Source organism: Dasypus novemcinctus, chromosome 15 (assembly GCF_030445035.2).
Source record: "Dasypus novemcinctus isolate mDasNov1 chromosome 15, mDasNov1.1.hap2, whole genome shotgun sequence".
Lineage (NCBI taxonomy): Eukaryota > Metazoa > Chordata > Mammalia > Cingulata > Dasypodidae > Dasypus > Dasypus novemcinctus.
The window spans coordinates 99,294,362-99,318,902 of record NC_080687.1 but is presented as its reverse complement, the minus strand read 5'-3'; the positions used below and the strand labels follow the sequence as shown (position 1 = coordinate 99,318,902).

Sequence of the window (24,541 nt, the reverse complement as noted above, 5' to 3'; positions counted from 1 at the left end):
TTCTCATTTGTATTTTCTTTACTTGCTGATGTATGTGTTATTTTCTTTTTCCCCAATAAACTTGTATTTCTTGTGCCATTCAGGAAATTTAAAATGTAACCTGTTATTAATGTGGTTTCTCTTTTACTAATCCATTATTTCTGCATCTTTGCATTTATAGCCCAAACTCAGCATGGCCAAATGCAGAAGAAATGTGGAAAACTTTTTGGAAGTGTGTTGAAAATTAGGAGTCCCCGAGGTAACATCAAACTTAGTCCAAATATTAATGCTTTAGTTTAACAATGTACTTAATGTATGTATCTGTGTCATTGCACAGATGTACAGCTTTGTATATCCTTTTTAGTCTCAACCTTTCTTGAGGAATAATGTTGAATAAGTTTGATAAATGTTCAGCTTAAATTTCTCTATTGCAAAAACAATCAAAATGACTTTAAGCAATATATTCAATTTTGAGGAAAATGGAGAGATTTATTTAATTAAACAAAAGTGAAATTCTGAACTTTAAAAAAAAAAAGCATCACCTTGATTCTCTGTACTCCAAGAGAAATTGCTGAGGCTCTAGCAAGCTTTCTTTTGGGTTTGGTAGGGTGGATTTGGGGAGCTGATGGTTCCTTTTACCTAAGCTCTTCAGCAAAGCACATCTGTAGCTTAACCACTAATTTTTTAATTTTCATTCACTGTGGTTACATTTTCACTGTGTGAATTGAAATATATCAACATTGAAAATATTATTGTTGTTATTAATGACTACCATTAATAACAATGTTCATATGTTGCTTTATAGTTTGTGAACTCTTTGCATTTACATTTTCTCCTTTGGTTGGCTGTCATCCCAGTTGCAATTCTCTTTAGAGAATTCTCTATGGCTGGCTTTGGAGTTTTTCAAAGACTTTACTATTAGTAAAGTAAAATGATTTCTTAATGGCACCATGAACAAGTGTTCTGAGAAATTGGGGTGGCAATATAAGAAGAGAAGTTCATCATCATTATGATAAACAGAAATGGGCAGAAATTATATTTCTTCTATTTTTACTAATGTCCAAGGGATAAAGTAACTAAAATTTTATCATGACGTACTGCTTTTGACTATATGAAGAGATTACATTTCAAAGTAATTCTAATCAGTAATAGGAGTTATTTAATGAAATTGAAAAAGACTCCCCCCTTCTCCCTCTTTCTCTCTCTCTTTCCTTTTTTCCTTCCTACTTCCCTTCCTTCTTTACTTTTTTTTTTTCTTTTTAGCTTGGCATGGGATCCAGGATAGAGGGTTAATGGTAGGCTTTTAATCTTATTTGAGGAAATGGAAAGAATTGTTAAAGTATCTTAAATCAAAGATGTATCAATTTTTTAAAAAGAGAAACTTACAATTTTGTCTTTAAAATACAGTGGTTTTTATATAGTAGACTAAATGTGTTTGAGCATTTCTGTTTTCTACAAAGTTAATCCTTGTGTCTGTATTGTATGTGCATATTTTAATATTGTATATATATTCTTGACTTCAAATATACGTGGAAATACTTATAGTCTGACCTTATCTAATGATTTGATTCTGTCGTGGGCTCATAAGATTTCCCATGTGTGAATCAAAACTGTCATACTATGTTTCAGATGGTAGATTATTTGTGTCTATGCCAGAAATCACTGATGAGTGGATAATGTAATCCCCTGTAATTTGTAAAAACTCATCAGTAATTTTTGGCTTACAGATACAAAATGAAAGGGAAATGCCCTTAACCACTTATTGTGAGTAAAGATTGGTAATAATGATTTCCTTTTAAAGTGGGGGAAAGGAAATTAAACTACCAACAAAATACAGAGTGAAATTATGTTTCTGAATAGCCTACCTAATGACCTTTTTTTTGCCAATATCCCTTTTTATTATGCTTTAGTAAGAAATAAATCACTTAGGGTTTTTTTGAAATTGGTTTTAAAGTTGGAGGTGATTTTCAAGTTTGCATTGTGTGTATATATCTCATCCTGATGGATAATCCAATTCCATTCTACTAGCAACTAGAGTTGCATTAAGTACATCACTACGAGGAAAAGTCTGTTGGTTAGCAGTTGAACTTCTTTGATAAGATATGTTTAAGGAAGGAATATTGGTGGGAAACCAGAAATTGCCAAGAAGTTGGCAAATCTTTCTACACATGCAAAGCAGGACGTTTTCATTTATACAGTGCATGGGGAAACATTTTCATCTAGGAATACAATTTAAGTTAGGGGTCAAATGAGCTCCTCCCCTTTACATATTTATGCTGCTTTCTCTGCTTGAGAGGGTTGATGTTTTGAATGTGTATGTGGCACACTACAATTGATTTACACTGAAAAGATGAATTTTATCACAAGTCTACTTGCAGACCTTCTCCACCTACAATTAAACATTTATAAAATGCTTGGCACTTAAAAAGTAGAGGACCTAGGTGATTACTTATTCTTATTTTCTTCCAAGAGTATTTAGGTTAACAAAATACTCATTGATTTCCCAGTGATGAATATAGTTAATTTTCCCTATTTAGTAAGCTTTTCCTACTTTCTTCTCCATCCAAAATGAACCCCTCCTACACACAGCTCCGAGGCTAAATTTGTTGCCCCTTGTAATAGAGTCATAGTTTGAAACTACAAGCCAAAATCAGGGTTGGCAATTTATATAATTTAGTCAGATTCATGTGGATGGAATGCAGTAGTTGAGTAGATTTAAATGATTGCATGTAAAAGAATTCAATGGGCTGGAAGCATTTTTTAAATTGTCCAGATTGTTATAGTTTATTATATTTTCTTTAGAAGTCTCCAGGAACACAATCCTGTTTGTTTTTCCCAAGTTGGGCACGTTTCATGAGAAATGTTAATGTGGGGTTCAGTAGCTAGAACCACTCTGTCATTTGTTGTATATCCAGTAAATGTGACTTTTTTAAAAAAAGATTATTTATTTATTTATTTATTTAGCCCCCCCCACCTTTGCGGCTTGCTTTCTGTCTTCTCTCTGTGTCCATTTGCTGCACACTCTTCTGCTTGTCTCCCTTTGTTGTGTCATCTTGCCACGCCAGCTCTCCATGGGCATGGGCCATTCAGCTCTCTGAGGGCTCAGGCCATCAGCTCTCCACAGGTGCAGGCCAGCCTGCCTTCACAAGGAGGCCCTAGAATGTGAACCCAGGGCCTCCCATATGGTAGATGGGAGCCCAATCGATTGAGCCACAGCTGCTTCCCACCTTGTGACTTTTACAAACTGATTTTACAAATACGGTTTTTCTTGTCATGTGTGCTCACTAAAGTCTGTTTTGTTTCTCAGTGGACAGCCAGTGATCTCAGAGATTTCCTTAAATGCTTGGAGCCAAAAAGAAAAAAAAAGACAACTCTTCCCATTTTTGCAGCTTGGCTCTGAGCTGGGACACTCTTTAGTGCTAAACCAGCTGCCTTAACTCTGCCTTAGCCTTCACCTCCAGACTGTGTGGTGTCCACAGATCCACCTGAGGCACAGGTCTGGAAGTCTCTCAGGTCTTTTCTGAGCATGTGTTCCTCAGAATATGCAGTGGCCCTTCTGATCCCTTTCTCCCAGAGTGACCTCCTCCTCGGCCTCCTCTGTCTCAGGCTTTTGGGGACTGTCAGCTGCTTATCCCATCTACTGTTCCTTGTTGTCAAGGTGAAGAATGAGAAACAAAAAGAGACTCACCAACAGCTCACAACCCACATTAAAAAAATAAATTCTAAATGGTCTTCAAGAAAGAAATGGTCCTAGAAGGAAGGTTAGAAAAGAAAGGTGTGATAGAAAAAGAATAGATGGGAAACGGATGTGGCTCAACCAATTGGGCTCCCATCTACCATATAGGGGGCCCAGGGTTTGACCCCCAGGGCCTCCTGGTGAGGGTAAGCTGGCCCACATGGCAAGCTGGCCCACACAGAAAGGTTGCCCCGTGCAGGAGTGCCTCCCTGTGTAGGAATGCACCCAGCACGAGAAAGCTGCCCCACACAGTAATGCCAGCCAACATGGAGAGCTGGCACAGCAAGATGATGCAACAAGAGATACAGAGGAGAAAAGGTAAGAAGACGTAGCAGAATAGGGAATTGAGGTGGCACAAGAGAGTAATCGCCTCTCTCCCACTCCGGAAGGTCCCAGGATTGGTTCCTAGAGCCATCTAATGAGAATATAAGCAGACACAGAAGAAAACACAGTGAATGGACACAGAGAGCAGACAATGGGGGGGGGGGAACAGGAGGAGAGAATAAATAAAATAAATCTTTAAAAAACAAAAAGGAAGAGTAGAAAAAAGAGTAAAGAAAATGGTAAACATGAATAAATGTAAGCCAACATTGACAGAAGGAAATAATAGTAATGCTTAATTTATAGTAAACAAACCAAGTAGAATTATAATATTGTACTGGCCTACAATGGCCTATAAGCCAGGAGGTGATTATTAGAATTTCAGTATTTGTATTAGCTAGGGTTCTCTAGGGAAACAGGACTGATGAGATATCTGTACACATTGAGATTTTATAAAATTGTTTCATGCGACCTTGGAGATGCACAAATCCAAATTCTGTAGGGCAGGCTGCAAGCTAGCACCCTGATGAAGATTACTGATGAGTTCCTCAGGAGAAGTTGGCTGGCTAAAGTAGAGATGGAAATTCTCTCTTCTGACTGCTGAAATCATCACTCTCTGTTTAAAGCATCAACTGGTTGGATAAGATGTCTCGCATTGCTGAAGGCAATCTCCTCAGTTGATTATAGATCTAATCAGCCATGGATGCAATCAACTTAATGATGATTTAAGTTCATGAAATGTCTTCACAGTAATGATTAGGCCAGTGTTTACATGACCAAACAACTGGCCACAATTACCTAGCCAAGTTAACGCCTGAACCTAACCATCACTGTATTTAAGGTCCATGTATTATATGACCTAAAGGGAAAGGTCGATTTCAAGTGTTACCACTAAAAGACAAACAGAGTGCTCCTTTTTTAAACCAGTAGAAGGAAATATGTATGAGATATAAAAAGTCAATTAAAAAGAAGGCAAGAAATATGCACTAATTTTTTTGTTCTTTTTATTGTTGAGTAATATTCTCTTTTATGGTGTACAGATTTCTTTTTACTGTAATCGTAGATTTCAGTGAAACATCATAGATCAAAATTAACTCCAGGCTAATTAAATGGAAAATAAGCACCCTTTTTCCTTTTACTGTCTTTATACAAATTTTAGTACTTTTTCAAAGTGCATCAATTCCTATTTCTTTCATTAATTCTTTGCCTTTTTTCTCCTTAGTAGGAGGAGAAAATATATATATAAAATTCTTTATTTTACTTTATGGCACTTAATGGTCATACTTTACTTTTTAGTCCCTTGATTATTTCTTTTTTTTTTTTTTTACACATTCTTCAGTTTTTATATTTGGGTGTAATTGTTTCATATAGATACGTAAGTTTTCCCCAAAAATGTTATATGGTCCTTGAAGGAGGTCTTTGGTTACAGACTTCTTTTTAATTCCTCGGAGGACCTAGTACCAAACTAATGTTGTAAAAATATACCAATAAAGAGTTGTTAAGTGTATTTGAACCATAGTGAAGAATTAGTGAGATTAAGCTCTCCAAAATCATACTGAGTATCCAAAGCTATTAGATGATCATTTTACAACTTCCTCTTTCAGAGGAAAACTAAAGTCATGATTTTTAATCCTAATTTATTCTTATGTTACCAGCAAATAAGTTAAAAATAGACTATAAAATAGTCACACACACAAAATGGAAAGCAACCTAAATATCTACAGATAAAGAAAAAAATATAGATATGTAAAATCTGGAATGTAAAGAAATCCAGTATATACTCTTAAGAAACAAAAGCAAGTTGTAAAGCCGTGTGTGTAGTATGATCCCATTTTAAAGAATTGTATATATGTATGTTCAAATGAATACTCATATGAATTTATGCCTGTAAAAAAAGGCTTTAATAACTTTTCAGAGTTATGGTAAAACATGTTTATAAAGTCAGTGGTATCCAGTGTAATTACTAAACCAATTCCATAGACATATTTCCATGTAATAAGTTACTGTAGCTGAATAAGTTTTTTTAAGAGACAAGTCCCTGTTTATTTGTTTGTTTTACTTATTGCTCCCCTCGTTGTTTCTACACTCAGTGTCTGCTCTCTGTATCCATTCACTGTGCATTATTCTGTGTCTGCTTGTCTTCTCTTTAGGCAGCACTGGGAACTGATCCTGGGACCTTCCGGAGTGGGAGAGAAGCGCTCAATCTCTTGCACCACTTCTGCTCCCTGGTCTGCTGCATCTCTTATTGTCTCTCCTCTGTATCTCTTTTTGTTGTGTCATCGTGCTGCGCCAGCACTCTGTGCGGGCCTGCACTCCACGTGGGCCAGCCCTCTGCTCAGGCCAGTCTACTGTGTGGGCCAGCTTGCCTTCACCAGGAGGTCCCAAGGATTGAACCCTAGACCTCCTATGTGGCAGTTAGGAGCTCAGTTACTTGAGCCACATCCACTTTTCCTGAATAAGTTTTATTACATAATGATATGTGTCTGTTTGCTATAAATGGCTTTGTTTGAATCTGAAAATTAAATGTCATGTCTAAAGTACTTTTCATTATTAATGTTTCATAACCAGAGATTTCTGAGGGAGAGGGTGGAGTAGAGAGCCCCGGGACTCAGTTCTTCCACCAAAACAACTATTAAACAGGCAAGAACTGTCTAAACATTTATTTTGGAGCTCTGGAGACCAGAAGAACACTGTACAGCATTCAGGGATGAGCAGGAGGAAGAGGCTGATAAATTACAATAAAGAAGAGTAAATTGGGAAGCAGACTTGGCCCAATGGATAGGCATCCACCTACCACATGGAAGGTCTGTGGTTCAAACCCCGGGCCTCCTTGATCTGTGTGGAGCTGGCCCATGTACAGTGCTGACGCATGCAAGGAGTGCCGTGCCACGCAGGGGTGTCCCCTGCATAGGAGAGCCCCCCACACAGGGAGTGTGCCCCATAAGGAGAGCCACCCAGCACGAAAGAAAGTGTAGCCTGCCCAGGAATGGTGCCGTGCACACAGAGAGCTGACACAACAAAAAGAGACAAAGGTTCCCAGTGCTGCTGATAAGGATAGAAGCAGTCACAGCAGAACACACAGCAAATGGACACAGAGAGCAGACAACTGGGAAGTGGGGGGGGGGCAGAGAAATTAAAAAATAAATCTTTTTTTAAAAAAAGAGTAAATTGCTTTCCCTGCACAGCGGCTCCTGTACCCATCCCCCACTCGTGCAGCAGGCTGCCACAGAGTCCAATCCCTGGCTCACTGCTACTGATAGAAAGGGCCAACACAATCCTCTTCCCCAAGAACAGGGGACATAAGAATCCCCTTCCCCAAGAACAGGGGCCAGTTGCTGACTGTGGCTTTTGATGAATGAATTTGGATTGCTGGGGGCCCAGCTCTGAGGGCAGCTGTTGTTTCAACCCTTGCTGGACAGGGGTGGAGGCAGTGGAGATTTAAAGATGCAGTGCCTCCTCAGGCTGAGGGGACAGTTAGCTGAAGGGCTGTGTTTGTTGGGTAGACCAGGAAGGCTCAACTTTGGGGAGCTGTCAGAAAGCTTTTGGTGCCCTCCCGATCCCCTCCACAGGGTGCTTTGAAGTCAGTCTGTGCCTTTTGTGGGTCTCTGATCCTATTTTGACTGGGAAAGACTGCCTTGGGAAAGCACTCTACAAGGTTATCCTTTTCCAGAACTTGTCCTTGAGGTAAAAGCAGCTTGAGGCTACAAAAAGACTATAAAAAACTGTAGAGGCAACAGCCTGGGACAAAGACCTGCTGACTTCAAACATCCCAGAGATGGACATCTGTCTCCTGGGAGATAGGGGCAACAAACAAACTCTTGTATACAGGGCAACTCCAAAACAACTAACATGCAAAAGCCCAGGACAGGACAGAGGCCAAGAAAGCCAGAGAAAACCCTGCATTTGCCTTTGGCAGGCCTTTCTGAGAGGGTGGCTGAAACTATCAGAAGAAAATCTCTGTCTTATCACCAGTTGGTTACAAAATGAAGAAACAGACATCTCAGGGAGTAAATCCAGAAATATTTTAAACTATTAAAATGTACAGTGTACAAGAAAAGAGTACAAGACAAAGAAACAGGAAATGTGGCCCATCCAAAAGAGGAGGATAAAAATACAGAAAAGGTCAACAAAGAAGATGAGAATTCAGACTTACTGAGCAAAGACTTTTAAGAAAATGAGCTGAATATGCTAAAGGAAATGAAAGAAAATATAGAGAAAGAACTAAAGGTAAATGGGAAAACAATGAATGGCAGTACAGGACTCCAAGTAAAGAGACAGAAATTTTACTAAGGACTGAAAAGATCTACTGGAGTTGAAGAACACATTAACTGAAATGAAAAATTCTCAGAAGGGTTTCAAGATTAGAGCTGGCAGAAGAAAGAATCAGTGAACTTGAAGACAAGACACTTGAAATGGGTCAGGCTATGGAGCAGAAAGAAAAACAAATTAAAAGCAAAAATAGTCTAAGATAGCTCTGGGACACCATCAAATGCACCAAATATGCATCCTTTAAGCCCCATGAAGAGAATAAAAGGCAGAAGGAATAGTCAAAGAAATAATTGCAGAGAACTTCCCAAATTTAGCAAAGAAGTGAATATGCACAACCAAGGAGCTCAGAGAATACCAAACAGAATAAACATGAAGAAAAATACGCCTCGTCATACACCGATTACACTATCAAATGCAAAGGACAAGGAGAGAGTTCTGAAATCTGCAAGAGAAAAGTAATATGTAACATACAAAGGAGTCCCAATTAGATTGAGTGCCAGTTTCTCATCAAAAAGCATAGAGATGACAAGGCTTTGGGTTGAAATACTTAAAGTGCTAAAAGAAAACAACTGCCAGCCAAAAATTTTTATCTAGTGAGACTCTCTTTTTCAAAAATGAGGGAGAGGGAGAGGATGTGGCTCAAGCAGTTGAGTGCCTGCCTCCTATACAGGAGGTCCTGGGTTCAGTTCCTGGTGCCTACTAAAGAAAACAGACAATGAGCAAAAGCAATGAGGAGATAATGAGCAAAAACAACGAGCAGACAATGAACAAAACAATGAACAACAGATGAGGGAGCCAACTCATGGTGGGGCGTGGGGGTGGGGGGACTTAAAAAAATGAGAAAGAGAATAAGACATTCTCAGATAAACAAAAGCTGAGGGAGTTTGTCACCACTAGGCCTGCCCTACAGGCAATGCTAAGGGAAGTTCTTCGGACTGACACAAAAGGACACTAGACAGTGGTTCAAAGCAGCATAAAGAAATGAAGACCAACGGTAAAGGCAACCTTTTGAATAATTATGAATGTCATAATTATGACATAATTATGAATGATTATATTGCATTATTTGTTACTTAACTCCACTTTTTTCTTCCTACAGGAACTAAAATGCAAATGCATAAAAAATAATGATAAATCTATGTACAAAGATATAAGCGGCGACAAGTAAAAGAATGGTGAGGGAACAGAAGCTATAGGAAAAGTATATGTGCATGCTGTTGAAGTTAAGTTGGTATTAAACCAGATTTGATTATTATATATTTAGGATGTTAAATACAGGGTTCCCATTTGGAATGATGGAAATGTTTTAATAATGGGCAGTGGTGATGGCAGCACAGCCTTGTGAATGCAATTAACAACACTGAAATATACATCTGAATATGATTAAAAGGGGAAGTGTCAGACTCTATATATGGTAACAATTTAAAAATTTTTTTTAAATCCGTGGGACTACACTGAACAGTAAACCTGAAGTTAAACAATGAACTTTAACTAATAGTACAATTATAAAAATGTGCTATCATCAGTTGTAACAAATGTTCCACACCAATGCACACTGTTGTTATTGCGTAGTTATGGGAATCTGGTATCTTATGCATAATTGTAAACCCACAACTTATCAAATAAAGAAAAAAAATAACTGTGTAAAAAGTGATACTTTGAGTCTCGTTTCCCTTGACATTTTAAAGCAAGTTATTTATAACTCAAGGTTTTCTGTCCCTTCACTCAACCTACTTCCTTCCTTGTCCTTTCAGTCTGTGTTCTATTTAGAGCCTATTTTCCTACTTGAGTCCAGAGTACCAGCTCACAAATTGTACTTTTAAAAGCTTTGTAATAATAATGTAAATTTCCAGCATAGCTTTTTTATGTAGTTCTGACTTCAATAATTTGTTGAAAAATGGAAGTTTATACGAACTAGGAAAGTTGAAGTATATCTTATAAAAAGAGAATGTGTGTCAGTTTTGAATTGGATGGGAGTTCTTTTATAATGGTTTGTTGTGTTCTTATGACTCAAACAAGAACTTTTCACAAAAGTACCAAGAGAAAACAGAAAATAGATCCAGACAGAAGGGCAGAGAAATAAGAGAAGTATTGCTCTCTGACTGTGGTTACTGCCCTCAGCCTGTTGTGGGTGGCTATGACGTTAGTCGTTTATTCTCTCTTAGGACTCCTGACATCTTTCTTCCCTCACTCTGATATTTCCTTAAATTGGGAAGTTGGAGGAATGCCATAGCATGTCTTTCACTTAGTGTTGTTGAATTGACTTGATCTAAGTGGAATTGGAACTACAATTTAGGATTCACTGTACTTGAGTGATAGCTTTAGGTTTTCTTTTTATGTTTATACAGTTCTCTTGATAAGACCAATTTCCACTGTGCCCAAACTCACATTCTGCACCCTCACTCATGACCTTGGGTCATGCTTCTCTGAGAAAATTGAATATATACTTCCTAGCTTCATTTCTATTCACCTGAACAGTTCTCTTTACCCACACTTTCTCTCTTTTTCTCCTGTTAGACAAATAGGTATCATCCTGCTCGGAGGTTATCCTCTCCACTTGCGTTCTTGATGCCTTCTTCGATTATGGGCTCAAGAATCTTGCCCCATTGATTATCCCCTTCTCATCTTGCATCTTCCCTGTATCTGTCCCATTCAGTCTACCTAGGGTTCAAATTTAAAAACTCCTTTTATTAACCCTTCAAGGTATCCTTCAATTCCTTAAAAAACGTTTGGAAATAGTAGTATATGCTTGTGCCTTCATAACTTCATTCTTAAACTTTTATAATCTTAATTTTGCCCTTCCCTGTTTGTTGTGTGTCTGGTACCACTAAGACTCCAGCCTCTCACCCAGTGTCCTAGACAGGGCACTTGAGTCAAGTTGCCTAGATCAGAGCCAATATTAGCAGTTTCCCAGAAAGATGCGCTTAGCCTCCCCTTGCCTGTTTCGTGCCTTGCTATTCTGCAGTATGCTTTAGTGGTCCCAGCCTCGCTTTGGTCTCTGTGACTTTCAGCCTATCTCTGTAGGAATTTAGGGGGAACATGAATTCTTAAAAAGTCCCCTTCCTTGTCCTACATGGTTCCCTGAAGGCCTCCTTTCCCCCTTATGCCTTTGCTTTGTAAGAATTGAAAGGGGAACTTAGAAATCAGATTGCTAGATGGAGTATTCATCTCTGCCCTACAGCATTGAATATTATTGAACACTTTTGTTTCTGAAAGTCTCTTTTTTTGGTCTTAGTGATAGTATGTTTCTAGCCATGTCTTCTCCATCTTTGACCACTCTTTCTTTAGTCACCCTTTTTTTTACCTGTCACCACTTGTAGGTGTTTCCTAAACTTTTGTCCTTTGTTCTCATTTTGGTCTTTCTCATACTTCATTGGCAGAATATAATTACCTCTTTATGGGTGACCCTTGGGTGTATCATTCCAGCTCTATTTTCTCTCCAAGTTCTAGTTCTGTGTGTTCAGTTACCTAGTGAGCATCAAATCCACAAGTCTCCCTGGTACTTCAGACTTATTAAATTGGTTATTTTGCAAAAACAGTTTGGCAGTTCCCCAAAAAGTTAAGTATAGAATTATCATATGACTGGGTAATCTAACTTTTTTGTATATACACAAAAGAATTGAAAGCAGGGATTCAAACAAATGTTTGCACATCAGTGTTCATAGTGGCATTATTCACTGTTGCCAAAAGGTGGAAGACACCAGGGGTCATGCACCAATGAATGGATAAATAAAATGTGGTACATACATACAGTGGAATATTATTCACCGATAAAAAGAAATGAAGTCCTGATGCTTGGGACAACACTGATGGACCCTGAGACCTTATGTTGAGTGAAATAAGCCAAACACAAAGGGACAAATATTGTATAAGCTCACTGATATGAAACTATTAGAATAAGCAAATTATGACACAGTCATAAACTAGAATACCAGTTACTAGCGCTATGGTGGGGGTTGGAATGGGCAGTTAATGCTTATTTGGTACACAGTTTCTGTTTGGGTGAAGGAAAAGTTTTGGTAATGGAATGGTGGGAATGAAAGTGAAACATTGTAACTGTAATTAATACCATTGAATTATCTATTTGAATGTGGTTAAAAAGGGAACATTTTAGGTTGTCTATGTGTTATCAGAATTTTTTTAAAAAGCCATAGAACTGTACAACACAAACATTGAACCCTCGTGTAAACCTCGGACTACAGTTTATAATAAAATTATAAAAACGGTCTTTCATCATTTGTAACAAATGAACCATACTAAGGCGAAGAGTTAATGATAGGGTGGGATATGGGAACCCTGTGTTTTCAGCATGATTTTTGTCTAAACCTACAATGTCTTTAATGGAAAAAAACAAAACAAAGAATTTCACAATACAAATAGTAAACCCCAATATAAGCTATGGGCCATAGTTAATAGTATAATTATAATCACATTGTTTCATGAATTTTAACAAAAATAACCCACTAATGCAAAGTGTTAATAGTGTGGGAAATTGCATGTGGGGGTGGGATATGGAAACTCTGTACTTTGCATGGTTTTTCTATTAGCCTATAACTTCTCTAATAAAAAAGAGTATATTTTTAATGCCATTCCACTTTACTAAAAACTGAAAAGTTTTACTAAAAACTTTTCTACCATACTAATTTGTCCAGCATTTTATATATGTGTGTGTGTATATATATATATATATCCATTATTTCTGTAATCCTGTGAAAGAGAGGTGAAGTGTTCTTTAAATGTATGGAAACCAAAGCTTAAAAGAGGTTAATTTTCTCTTCCAATATCATTTAGCAAGCCATTGATGAAGCCATCACTAAAATCCATGGTTTGTTATCCCTAATGTGTGTGTGTGTGTGTGTGTGTGTGTGTGTGTGTATAAATAAAAATATAAGGTTCCAGGGACCCCAGACCTGATACGTGGGAAGCTAGTACCCAACCACTGAGTCACATTGGCTCCCCTGAGTTGATTTTTTAGTTTGTTGTTTGCTATTTTGCTCCTAGGAGGCACCAGGGACTGAACCTAGGACCTCCCATGTGGGAAGCAGGCACTCAACCACTTGGGCCACATCCACTCCCTATAATATTTTTTTTTATGCTAAATCCGTGGTGTGTGACACTTTTTTAATGGCATTATTTTGGTCTGGTTGGCACATCGGGAAATCAAAACATCCTCAAACACCTAAGTAAGGGTTTGGTGGTGGCGGTGTGTGTGGTGTGTGTCGCTGGCATGTGTAGTATTCTAGCACTTTGTGTCTACTGCGTGTTTAGAGACTGAGGTTGATTCCATGCTGCCTGTGACTCCTTCATGGGACCTGCTCCATGTCAGAGTGTTGCCAGGGCGACCATAAGTGCACTTTTGTACTTTTAATTTATGGTTGAGTTGTTTTTCTATTTCAATGGGAGTGGGTCAATGACTAACATTTAGCACTTACTGCATGCCAAGCAATATGTTATTTCATTTGTTCCTCAAAGCCAATCCTGGAGGCTCCAATTTAAAGGTGTGTTTTCACTTGTGCATAGCAGCGTGCATTCAAATCTGGGTCTGTAATTCCAAAGATCATGTGGTCTGTGATACTAGCCACTTGATATGTGAAGAATGTTCTGGTAACCTTATCATGTAAAGGCCTTCAGAGGCTATATATCTATACGTAGTAGTTGCTATATGTATATAGAAATAGATACACAATAGCTTGGCATTAAGAAAACAAGGGGAAAGGATGTGGCTCAACTGACTGAGCTCCCGCCTACCACATGGGAGGTCCCGGGATTGGTTCCCGGTGCCTCTTAGAGAGTTTGAGCAGGTCAGCAAGCTGACATGATGGCCTGATGTGGCAAGCTGACACACGATGATGCAACAAAGAGACACAAGGAGGAAAAACAATGAGAGATGCAACAAAGCAGGAAGCAGAAGTGGCTCAAGCAATTAGCTGCCTCCCTATGGAGGTCCCAGGTTCAGTTCTCATGCCTCCTAAAAGAAGATGAGCACACAATGAATAGACACAACAAGCACAAACAACAGGGGGCGGGGGGAGGTGTTTGAGGAGTAAGTAAATAATCTTAAAAAAAAAAAAGAAAACAAGGTCAGTCCTGGGACTGGCACAGTAGATCTCATGGCTGAGGGCTAAGTATTGCACTTGCCACTACAGCCAAGTACCAGCAGGGGGCCAGACTATTGTTAGAAAGTGAGAAAGTATGACATTCAATGCTGAAAGAGACCGCTATGGTGTTTCTGGAAATATTGCCAATATCAGAACTGTTCCTCACCATGCTGTTGTGGTGGGTGTTAGGGGTTTCACCTCATTTGTGTAATTCAGCTCCTCCTTCCTGAAAAAAAGCAGAAACATTTCTTCTATATTCTGCTTTTATGAAAACAACTTGAATATTGTGGTGGCTTGGAGCTGTGTACCCCAGAGAAGCATGTTCTTAATCTTAACCCGTTCCAGTGGGTGTGAACTTGTAGGCGGGCCTTTTGGTGAGGTTGCTTCAGTTAAGGTGTGGCCTGACTGAAGCAGGATGGGTCTTAATCCTATTTCTGGAGTCCTTTATAAACAGAAGGAAATTCAGACATGCAGAGAAAGCCACAGGAATAAACTGGAAGTCAGTGGAACCCAGAGAGGCCGCGAGAGGCCACCATGTGCTTCGCCATGTGACAGAAAAGCCAAGGACAATGATCACTGGCAGCAAGTCACACCGGAACACCGCAGTTTGCTGGGAGAAGGCATTATCTTGATGACACCTTGGTTGTGGACTTCTACAAGCCTCAAAACCGTGAGCCAACAGATTCCCATTGTTTATGCCAACCCATTGCACGATATTTGTTTTAGCAAATATCTTTAAGCAGTTTCCAGGATCACAGCATAAATTCTGTCTTAAATGGAAAGGATGAAAAGGAAGAGCTAGAGACATCTATGGCCTATGGAGATTACAGGAAACAGGCTCTTCTTTGCTGTGGGGCTTCCTTTTTGACATAAGGCTATTGAAGATAAAGCAAATGCTACTTCTGGGCTACCTGAAGGCATAGCTGTGATATTTTCTACTCTATGGTAGGACTAGAGGAAAATAGAGAAACAAAAGCAGGCATGAGAAGTGAAGAAAGAGATCGAAGGAATAAGGCAGAGGTAAATCCTTTTTTAAAGAAAGGCTGTATTTACACAAATTAGCAAAACTACACCGAGAGGTCCACAGTGCTGCTTAGCATATTTTAACTTATGTATATGCATGTACTTTATGATGGTGAAAGTAACAGTTCTCCTGTAACACTTGCTTGAAAATATGAATTTGTTCTATGTGATTGATATATTAGGGCACCATTTGAATATAATGCAAACTTTGTATTTGCTTATGGACAATTTTTGGAGGGAGAAATACTCCACAGAAAGCCATGCAGCTGAACTGAGCCACACAGGAATACACAAAACACCTGCGCTCACATGTGTGCACACACACCCCTCGAACATCTCCCTGCTATTCATACTGCTAGTGTGCCAGATGTCTTATAGCCACACCCATCCCCAGTGGTGTTACAACTTTCCAGGTGATTTCAGATAACCCTCCTTCTACCACTTCACAATAACTCAGAAGCTGTAACCCTTCCAACACCCACTTCCATGAGCAAATTTCAGATCCTTTCAAGGTAGAGTGCCACATTTATTATAGTATTTATGTATTTATTAACCGTTTAACATATTTGAAACATGCCACCATTTATATTAGGTTCCTACCTTTTTTAAAATGTAATCTGAAAACGTTTTTAAATATTGTGTTGCAAGCCCATTTTCCCCTTTATTCCTGTAATTTTCATTGTGATATTGCATAGCGTGTTGATATTTAGGAATGCTGTATTGTGGTAGCAGAAATGACTGTATGCTGTGATAATGGAAAATTTGAAAAATATACAGGAATAAACAACAGGAAAATAATCAATGATCTAACTGATGTTACCATTTTGTTATTTATTTCATGTTCATATACAAAGAAATATTTTTATAAATATTGGGATAAAAAATTTGAGATTATACCCTTACTGAGTTTAGTTCTTTGTTTTGTTTTTTTTTTGAGATTTAAAATTTTTTTTTTATTTCTCTCCCCTTCCCCCCCAGTTGTCTGCTCTCTGTGTCCATTTGCTGTGTGTTCTTCTGCTACCGCTTCTATCCTTTCAGCGGTACCAGGAATCTGTGTCTTTGTTGTGTCATCTTGCTGTGTCAGCTCTCCATGTATGTGGCGCCACTCCTGGGCAGGCTGCACTTTCTTTCATGCTGGGCGGCTCTCCTTACGGGGCGCACTCCTTGCGCGTGGAGCTCCCCTACGCAGGGACACCCCTGCGTGACAGGGCACTCCTTGCGCACATCAGCACTGCGCATAGGCCAGCTGCACACGGGTCAAGGAGGCCCGGGGTTTGAACCACGGACCTCCCATGTGGTAGACGGACATCCTAACCACTGGGCCAAGTCCGCTTCCTTGTTTAGTTTTTAAATTTTTTAAACTTGATGAATATAATAAGTATGTTCCCATTCCTTTAAATATTCTTAAAGATCATGAACTTGATATTCTACCTTATTATAGTCAATTGTATAAATGAATGAACACCCTTGATGTACAGGGACAATGGTACAGGGACTTCTTGGCCGTGACTGCTGGATGGCTGGACATCTGCTTTTTTTAACATAAGTTTTATTGATGCATATTAATAAATCATAAATCCATTCAAAGTGTACAACAATGGTATTGAGTATAATCACATAGTTATACATTTACCACTTCAGTCATTACTAGAGCATTTTCATTATTCCAATTCTACTACTAATAATAATAAACAGAAAACAAACAAAACTCATCACCTCCCCATCTCTCTATGCTTCCCCTATTGTACAAAGCTGCTATTCTGTTTCTGTCTCTCTCGTTTGTATTTTTATTTTGTAAAAAGTCTTATATATGTAATATTACCAATATTTGTATTCCACATGAGGTTTCACTATGTTATACAGCCCCATGTTACGTGTTTTAGCTTCCCTTCTGGTGATATACAAGTCCTTAGGCTTTTCCTTTCAACCACTGCCATACCCATATGATAGTTCTGCTAGTTACAAATACGTTAATGTGCTTTCATCATTTCTATTCATTTTTAAAGATTTACAAACAACCTTTTTACCAATTCTGCAGAAGTTAACCCTCAGCTTTCCATTCTATTTTCTGGTGACCCAAATTCTAGTTATTAACTTCATGAGTTTACACAATATATTTACTTCATAATGGTGCAGTCATACCATATTTGTCCTTTTGTGTCTGGTTTGCTTCACTCCATAATGTCCTCTAGGTTTATCCATGTTGTCATATGCTTCATGATTTCAATTCTTCTTACAGCTATGTAATCCATCATGTGTATACACTACAATTTGTTTAGCCATTCTTTGGTTGATGGACACCTGCATTGTTTCCAAATTTTGGCATTCATGAATGACATTGCTGTGAACACTGGTGTACAGATGTCTGTTTGTGTCACTGCTCTCAGTTCTTCTGGGTATATACCTAGTAGTGGTATTGCAGGGTCACATGGGAAATCTATATTCAACTTCCAAAAATAATAAAATAAAATAAAATAAATAAAATAAAATATAAAAAAATAAAATAAAATCATAAAATTTAAAAATATATATATATTCAACTTCCTTAGGAACTGCCAAAGAGTCCTCCACAGGACTGTACCCTTCTGCATTCCCACCAGCAGTGAATAAGTGTTCCTATCTCTCCACATCCTCGCCAACACTTGCAGTTTGCTGACTTTTTATATAATAGCCATTGTAATAGGTGTGAAATGATATCTCATTGTAGTTTTGGGTTTTTGTTTTGCTTTGTTTTGTTTTTAGGAGGTACTGGGCAGGTGCTCAACCACTGAAGTACATCTGCTCTCCAATGAGAGTTGGTTTTCTTGTTTGTTTGTTTTGTTTTTAGGAGGTACCTGGGGATTGAACCCGGAACCTAGTACATGGGAAGCAGGCACTTAACCACTTGAGCTACAGCCACTCCCCTTGTAATTTGTTTTTTTTACATTTTAGCAGGTTTTTATTGAGCAACATTAGGTATTTTTAAATATATATATATGTTTTGCTTGGGGGGCATGATTCATTGGATTTTTTTTTGAAGACAAACATTTTAATCTAGTTTCCACATTTTATATTAAATCATTAATACAGGTCACAAATTGCATTTATTCGCAGACATCTGGAAAACTATCAAAAGTGTAACTATCTCTCTATGTAGATCTTACTGATAAATTTTATTTGGGGAAGCCAGAGGACTTGTGCCACAGTCTTCAGCAGTGTGATTAGAGACAGCAGCACGCCGGGAGCGGTCCAGACACGGGCAGAGTGTGACGAAGGCGCTGCACCGCAGAGCCGGTCAGCAGGGTTTGATCTGCATTTCCTTGATCACTGGTGATGGTGAACACTTTTTCATGTGCTTTTTTGCCATTTGTATTTCTTCTTTGGACAATTGTCTATTCAGATCTTTTTGCCCCTTTTTAAATTGGGTACTTCCTTTTTTTCTTGTTGCATTGTAGTATCTCTTTATGTATCATGGATATTAAAGCCTTATCGGATATGTGATTGCCAAATATTTTCTCTCATTGAGTGGGCCTTTTCACCCTTTGACAAAGTCCTTTGAGGTGCAAAAGTGCTTAATTTTGAGGAGGTCCCATTTATCTATCTTTTTCTTTTATTGCTTGTCCTTTGGGTGTAAGGTTTAAGAAACTACCAAGTACCACATACCATATATGTATTTTCCTATATTTTCTTCTAGGTGTTTTATGGTTGTCACTTTCTGATCCATTCTGAGTTAATTTTTGTACATGGTGTGAGATAGGGATTATCTTTCTTTCTTTTGGATAAGGACACATTTCTTGAATAGACTGCTTTGGCCCAGCTGGGAGGGCTTGACAGCCTTGTCAAAAGCACTTGACATAGATGTGAGGGTCTATTTCTTAGTTCTCAATTTGGTTCTATTGGTCGATATGTCTATCTTCATACCAGTACCATGCTGTTTTTACCACTGTAGCTAAGTAATATGCTTTAAAGTCGGAAGTGAGAGTCCTCCAACTTCGTTCTTTTTAAAGACATTTTTGGCTATTCGGGGCCCCTTACCCTTCCAGATAAATTTGATAATTGGTTTTTCCATATTTGCAAAAAAGTCTGTTGAGATTTTTATCAGGATTGCACTGGATCTGCAAATCACTTTGGGTGGAATTGACATCTTAATATTTAATCTTCCAATCCTTGAACACGGAATGTTGGGCTGCTTTGATTGGCTGGTGCCCATGCCACACATGCCACAATGATTAATATAGTCAATCCCATTGTTGTGGACTTGTAACTAATTTCTATTTCCTGTTTTGTGTTTTGTGTTTGTTCATATATAGTGGTGTGGTGAACATCCCTATATATGTTTTCTTGCATACTATTACTTTCCTTGTATAAATTTCTAGACATTGAATTACTAAGTGAAAAAATAGGAATATTTAAAAGCCTTTGCAATATATTGTCAATATCCCTGCAGAAAAATTATATTACTTTCCACTTTAACCAAATACTACTATAGTTCTTGTGTTATTGTACTCCCACCAGCTTAGAAGTATCACACAAACATTGCAGTATGCTTAGGCAACTGTGGGGTTATTATCAGGAGAGAAGAGTGTGGGGAAATTAGGGAGCCTGACCACCTTTCTAGGGGGACATAAGAAATACAGAGAACACATTCTGTAGACAATGGAGCAATGGGTGGAGCTGATAAATGACAATTGGTTTTAAGTAATAAATATACATGGCTACAGGTTTTCTAAAAGATGCAGGCAAGATGTGGAGCAAAGGAAGCTATAAACTTTCTGCCTCTTGCAGCAAAAAATGTTGAACGATCCAAGGACATGAGTAAAGTGTGTTCAGGGGGAACAGAAGTCTCAGTTATGACTCTCCAGATAGCAATCACTTCCAGCTGCCAGATTTTCAAACACCCTCCTCAGGATGATATCATAAATGAATAAAGCCACATGGAAACAAAATGAATAGTAATCAGAAGTGGTTTTGCAAAGCTCTATCAGAGCAGAATTTGAGTCAAGAAATTTTGAGTAGGAAACAAGGGAGGAGCTCACAGGGGAAAGGCTAACTAGAGGGGGATATACAGAGCCTGAGAGCTTAAGAACTTCCCAGGCACTGGGCCTGCCTATTTTGTCTCTCAAATGTGGTCACAGGCCTGAGCTAAGTAAGTAGGAACAAAACAGGGAGGCAGAAAATGTGTAATAGTATGATTAGAATCTAACGGAAGGCAGATCTCCCTAGCATCTCCTGCCACTTATCTCTTATCTGCCAAAGATAACCATCAACCTCCATCTAAAGCGCAGCACGCAGGGATGCTGCGGCGCAGAAGGGGCGGATTCATTTGGAAGGAAGCGTCCAGATGGAAGCAGTTTATGCTGGAGTCTTAAGTAATAGGCAGAGCAATGAGTCCTGGTAGAGAAGAACTCACAACAGCAGGTCCAGATTCAGCAACTTCTGGTGTTGATTAGTGTTAATAGAAGACAAAGGGCAAACTGATTAAAAGCCAATTGACAGGGACTTCCGGGAAGATGGAAGACAAGAAAGGCATGGGACTCTTCTCTCCCAGAAAAATAGCTAGAGGACATGCAGAAGCAGACTGGAAACAAATCTTCTAGGGTTTAGGGCTCCAGGGGAAGCTGGACATGGCACAGAGGAGCAAGGGGCAAAGGAAAAGAATCACAGCAGCCAAACCGTGAGTTAAAAGCCGCGCCTGCAAAGGCCAGTACTCTCCCCTACGCTGTAGACACTTTGAATTCTCCAGCCTCTGGGCTGGCGCTGGGCCTGGTGCTGGCAGTGGGAGAGAGAGACACAGCCTAAGGCCGACTCAGGTTCTGACCCACAGCTTTGTTCTTCTGTGTCCCAGGAGCCCTTCATGGCCAGGTGGGCCCTGCCAGTGTTTGCCTTGGGAGCCTGCTCCAGACTAAAGAGACCCTGCGCTCCCATGCTCCCTCTCTTCTGACCAGAGCTGGTTGTGGAAGACACTGGTACTTCCTACCCAGGAAAAGAGAGGGGCCTAAGAGCCAATCTGACTGAGAACTGCCTCTGAGAAAGTCTAAATTGTGAGGCTCTTACCTCCAGGCAGGATCCTCTATCACACTGATCTGGTCTACGTTGCAGCAAACACACTCCGAGCGGGCATTGGACTGAGAGGGCTGCCAAAGAGCTCCAGCTACTGCCAGACCAAGAAGTGCACGTGAGGAAAGTAAAAGTAAATAAGTAACAGGTTTTTTCCAGCCTTTACAGCCTCCCTCAAGGAAGCAGGTCTGCAACCCATCACTAGGTAAAGGGCTGAGATTTGAGCAACTAGCAGGGAAAATCCTGAAGACCCAGAACAAGTTGAACCAAAAATCAAAGAACAGCAGTAACACACAGCCTTCTGCCACTAAAACTCTATTAAAGAGAGAAATTGTGCATGTGAGTAAACTCACCACCCTAAACAGATGCCTAAACATCAGCAAAAAATTACAAGCTATACTAAGAAAATGGAAGAAATGGCCCAAGAAAAGCAATATATCAAAGCCCCAGAAGTGACGCAGGATTTGAGATAACTAATCAGAGAGATGCACACAAATATCTAAAATCAAATTGAGTTGAAAGACAATATAGCTAAAGAGATAAAGGCCATCAAGAGAACACTGCATGAGCATAAAGAATTTGAAAAACTGAAAAAAAAAAAACTAACAGAGCTCATGGGCATGAAAAACATGATAGATGAGATAAAAAACACATAAAAGTCATACAGCAACAGACTGGAAATGAAAGAAGAAAGGATAAATGTACAGAAGATAGAACAACTGAAATTGAAGAGAGAAAAGAATGGAAAAAATAGAGCAGGGGTTCAGGGAGTTGAAAGATGACACAAAATGCAACAACATATGTGTCATGGGGGTTACAGAAGGAGAAGAGAAGGGAAAAGGAGCAGTAAGAGTATTTGAGGAAATACTAGATGATAATTTCCCAACTCCCACAAAAGAAAGGAACTTACATGTCCAAAAAATGCAACGAACCTGAATCAGAATAAATGTGAATAGACCTATTACAAGACACATACTATTCAGAATGACGAATGCCAAAGATAAAGAGAAAATTCTCAGAGCAGCAAGGGAGAAGCAAACTATCACATACAAGGGACGTCCAGTAAGACTTAGGATGATTTCTCATCAGAAACCATGGAGGTGAGAAGACAGTGGCATGATACAGTTGGGATACTGAAAGAGAAAAACTGCCAGCCAAGAGTTCTTTATCTAGCAAAACTGGCCTTGAAATATGAAGGTGAGTTTAAAATATTTACAAGCAGAAACTAGGAGAGTTGGCAAAAAGAAAATCCACCTTTGCAGGTAATAATAACGGAAGCCTTAGAACCTGAAAGAAAAAGACAGGGGAGAGATGCTTGGAGAAGAGTTGAAGAAAGGGTAGCAGAAAGGGTTACCAAAAGAGTAATAAGACAGACAAAAATAGGATATGACATATGAAAACCAAAGGATAAAATGGTGGAAATAAATAATGTATTTACAGTAATATCACTGAACATGAATGGATTAAACTCCCCAATCAGAAGATATAGACTGATGGAATGGATTGAAAAAACAGGAGCCATCCATATGCTGCTTACAAGAGACTCATCTTAGACCCAGGGATACAAACTGACTGAAAGTGAAAAGTTGGAAAAAGACACTCCACATAAATAGTAACCAAAAAAGAGCAGGGGCAGCTATAATAATATCAGACAAAACAGACATTAAGTGCAAAAAATTATGAGATATAGAAGGCCATTATATATTAATAATAGGGACAATCCACCAGGAAGATATAACAGTCATAAATAGCTGTACACCTAACCAGGGTGCCCCAAAAAACATGAGACAAACTCTGGCAAACTGAAGGGAGAAATAGACACTCTAAGATAATAGTTGGAGACTCAATACCCCACTCACATCAGTAGATAGAAAAACTAGACAGAAGATCAACAAGGAAACAGAGAACATGAAAAATATGATAATGCACTAGACCTAACACATACAGAATGTGCACTCAAGGTCAGCAGATTATATTCTCAAGTACCCATGGAACTTTCTCCAGGATAGACCACATGTTAAGTCACAATGCACCTCTCAATTAATATAAAGAGACTGAAATTATAAAAGCACTTCTCAGATCATAATGGAATGAAACTGGAAATCCATAATAGGCTGGAAAGAGATAAATTCACAAATGTGTGGAGGCTAAACAACATACTCCTAAATAATCAGTGGGGAAAAGAAGAAATTGCAAGTGAAGTCAGTAAATATAATGAGACAAATGAAATGAGAACACAACTTATCAAAACTTATGGGGGTGGTGGACTTGGCCCAGTGGTTAGGGCATCCGTCTACCACATGGGAGGTCCACGGTTCAAACCCCGGGCCTCCTTGACCCATGTGGAGCTGGCCCATGCGCAGTGCTGATGCGCGCAAGAGTGCCCTGCCACGCAGGGGTGTCCGCTGCGTAGGGGAGCCCCACATGCAAGGAGAGTGTGCCCCATAAGGAGAGTCGCCCAGCACGAAAGAAAGTGCAGCCTGCCCAGGAATGGTGCCGCACACACAGAGAGCTGACACAACAAGATGATGCAAGAAAGAGAGACACAGATTCCCGTGCTGCTCATAGCAGAAGTGGACAAAGAAGACACAGCAAATAGACACAGAGAACAGACAACCGGGGTGGGGAGGGGAGGGGAGAGAAATAAATAAATCTTTTTTTTAAAAAAACTTATGGGATACAGCAAGGGCAGTCTCGAGAGGGAAATTTATAGCCCTAAATGTTTATATTAAAAAAGAAGAAAGAACTAAAATCAAAGACCTAACTGAACAACTGGAGAAACTAGAAAAAGAATAGCAAATCATTCCCAAAGCAAGCAGAAAGAAAGACATAATAAAGACTAGAGCATGGGAAGTGGACTTGGCCCAGTGGTTAGGACGTCCACCCACCACATGGGAGGTCCAAGGTTCAAACCCGGGCCTCCTTGACCCGCGTGGAGCTGGCCCATGCGCAGTGCTGATGCGCGCAAGGAGTGCCCTGCCACGCAGGGTTGTCCCCGCATAGGGGAGCCCCACGCGCAAGGAGTACGCCCCGTAAGGAAAGCTGCCTAGCGCGAGAGAAAGTGCAGCCTGACCAAGAA

At 39.4% G+C, this 24,541-nt stretch overlaps 1 protein-coding gene and 1 long non-coding RNA gene across 10 annotated transcripts in view; one reads left to right on the top strand and one right to left on the bottom strand.

Moving 5' to 3' along the window:
- LOC139436544 (uncharacterized) overlaps positions 1-21,548 on the bottom strand; it is a 33,276-nt gene extending 11,728 nt beyond the window's left edge. The window contains exon 1 of the long non-coding RNA XR_011645861.1: positions 21,460-21,548. This is a non-coding gene — a long non-coding RNA (uncharacterized lncRNA). The remainder of the gene's footprint in view (positions 1-21,459) is intronic.
- Positions 1-24,541, top strand: part of CAB39L (calcium binding protein 39 like) — a 428,008-nt gene that overhangs the window by 267,439 nt on the left and 136,028 nt on the right. For all 9 annotated transcript variants that reach the window (XM_071208292.1, XM_071208293.1, XM_071208298.1 and 6 more), the window contains one exon: positions 161-238. The gene's annotated coding sequence lies outside the window, so the exon portion shown is untranslated. The remainder of the gene's footprint in view (positions 1-160; positions 239-24,541) is intronic.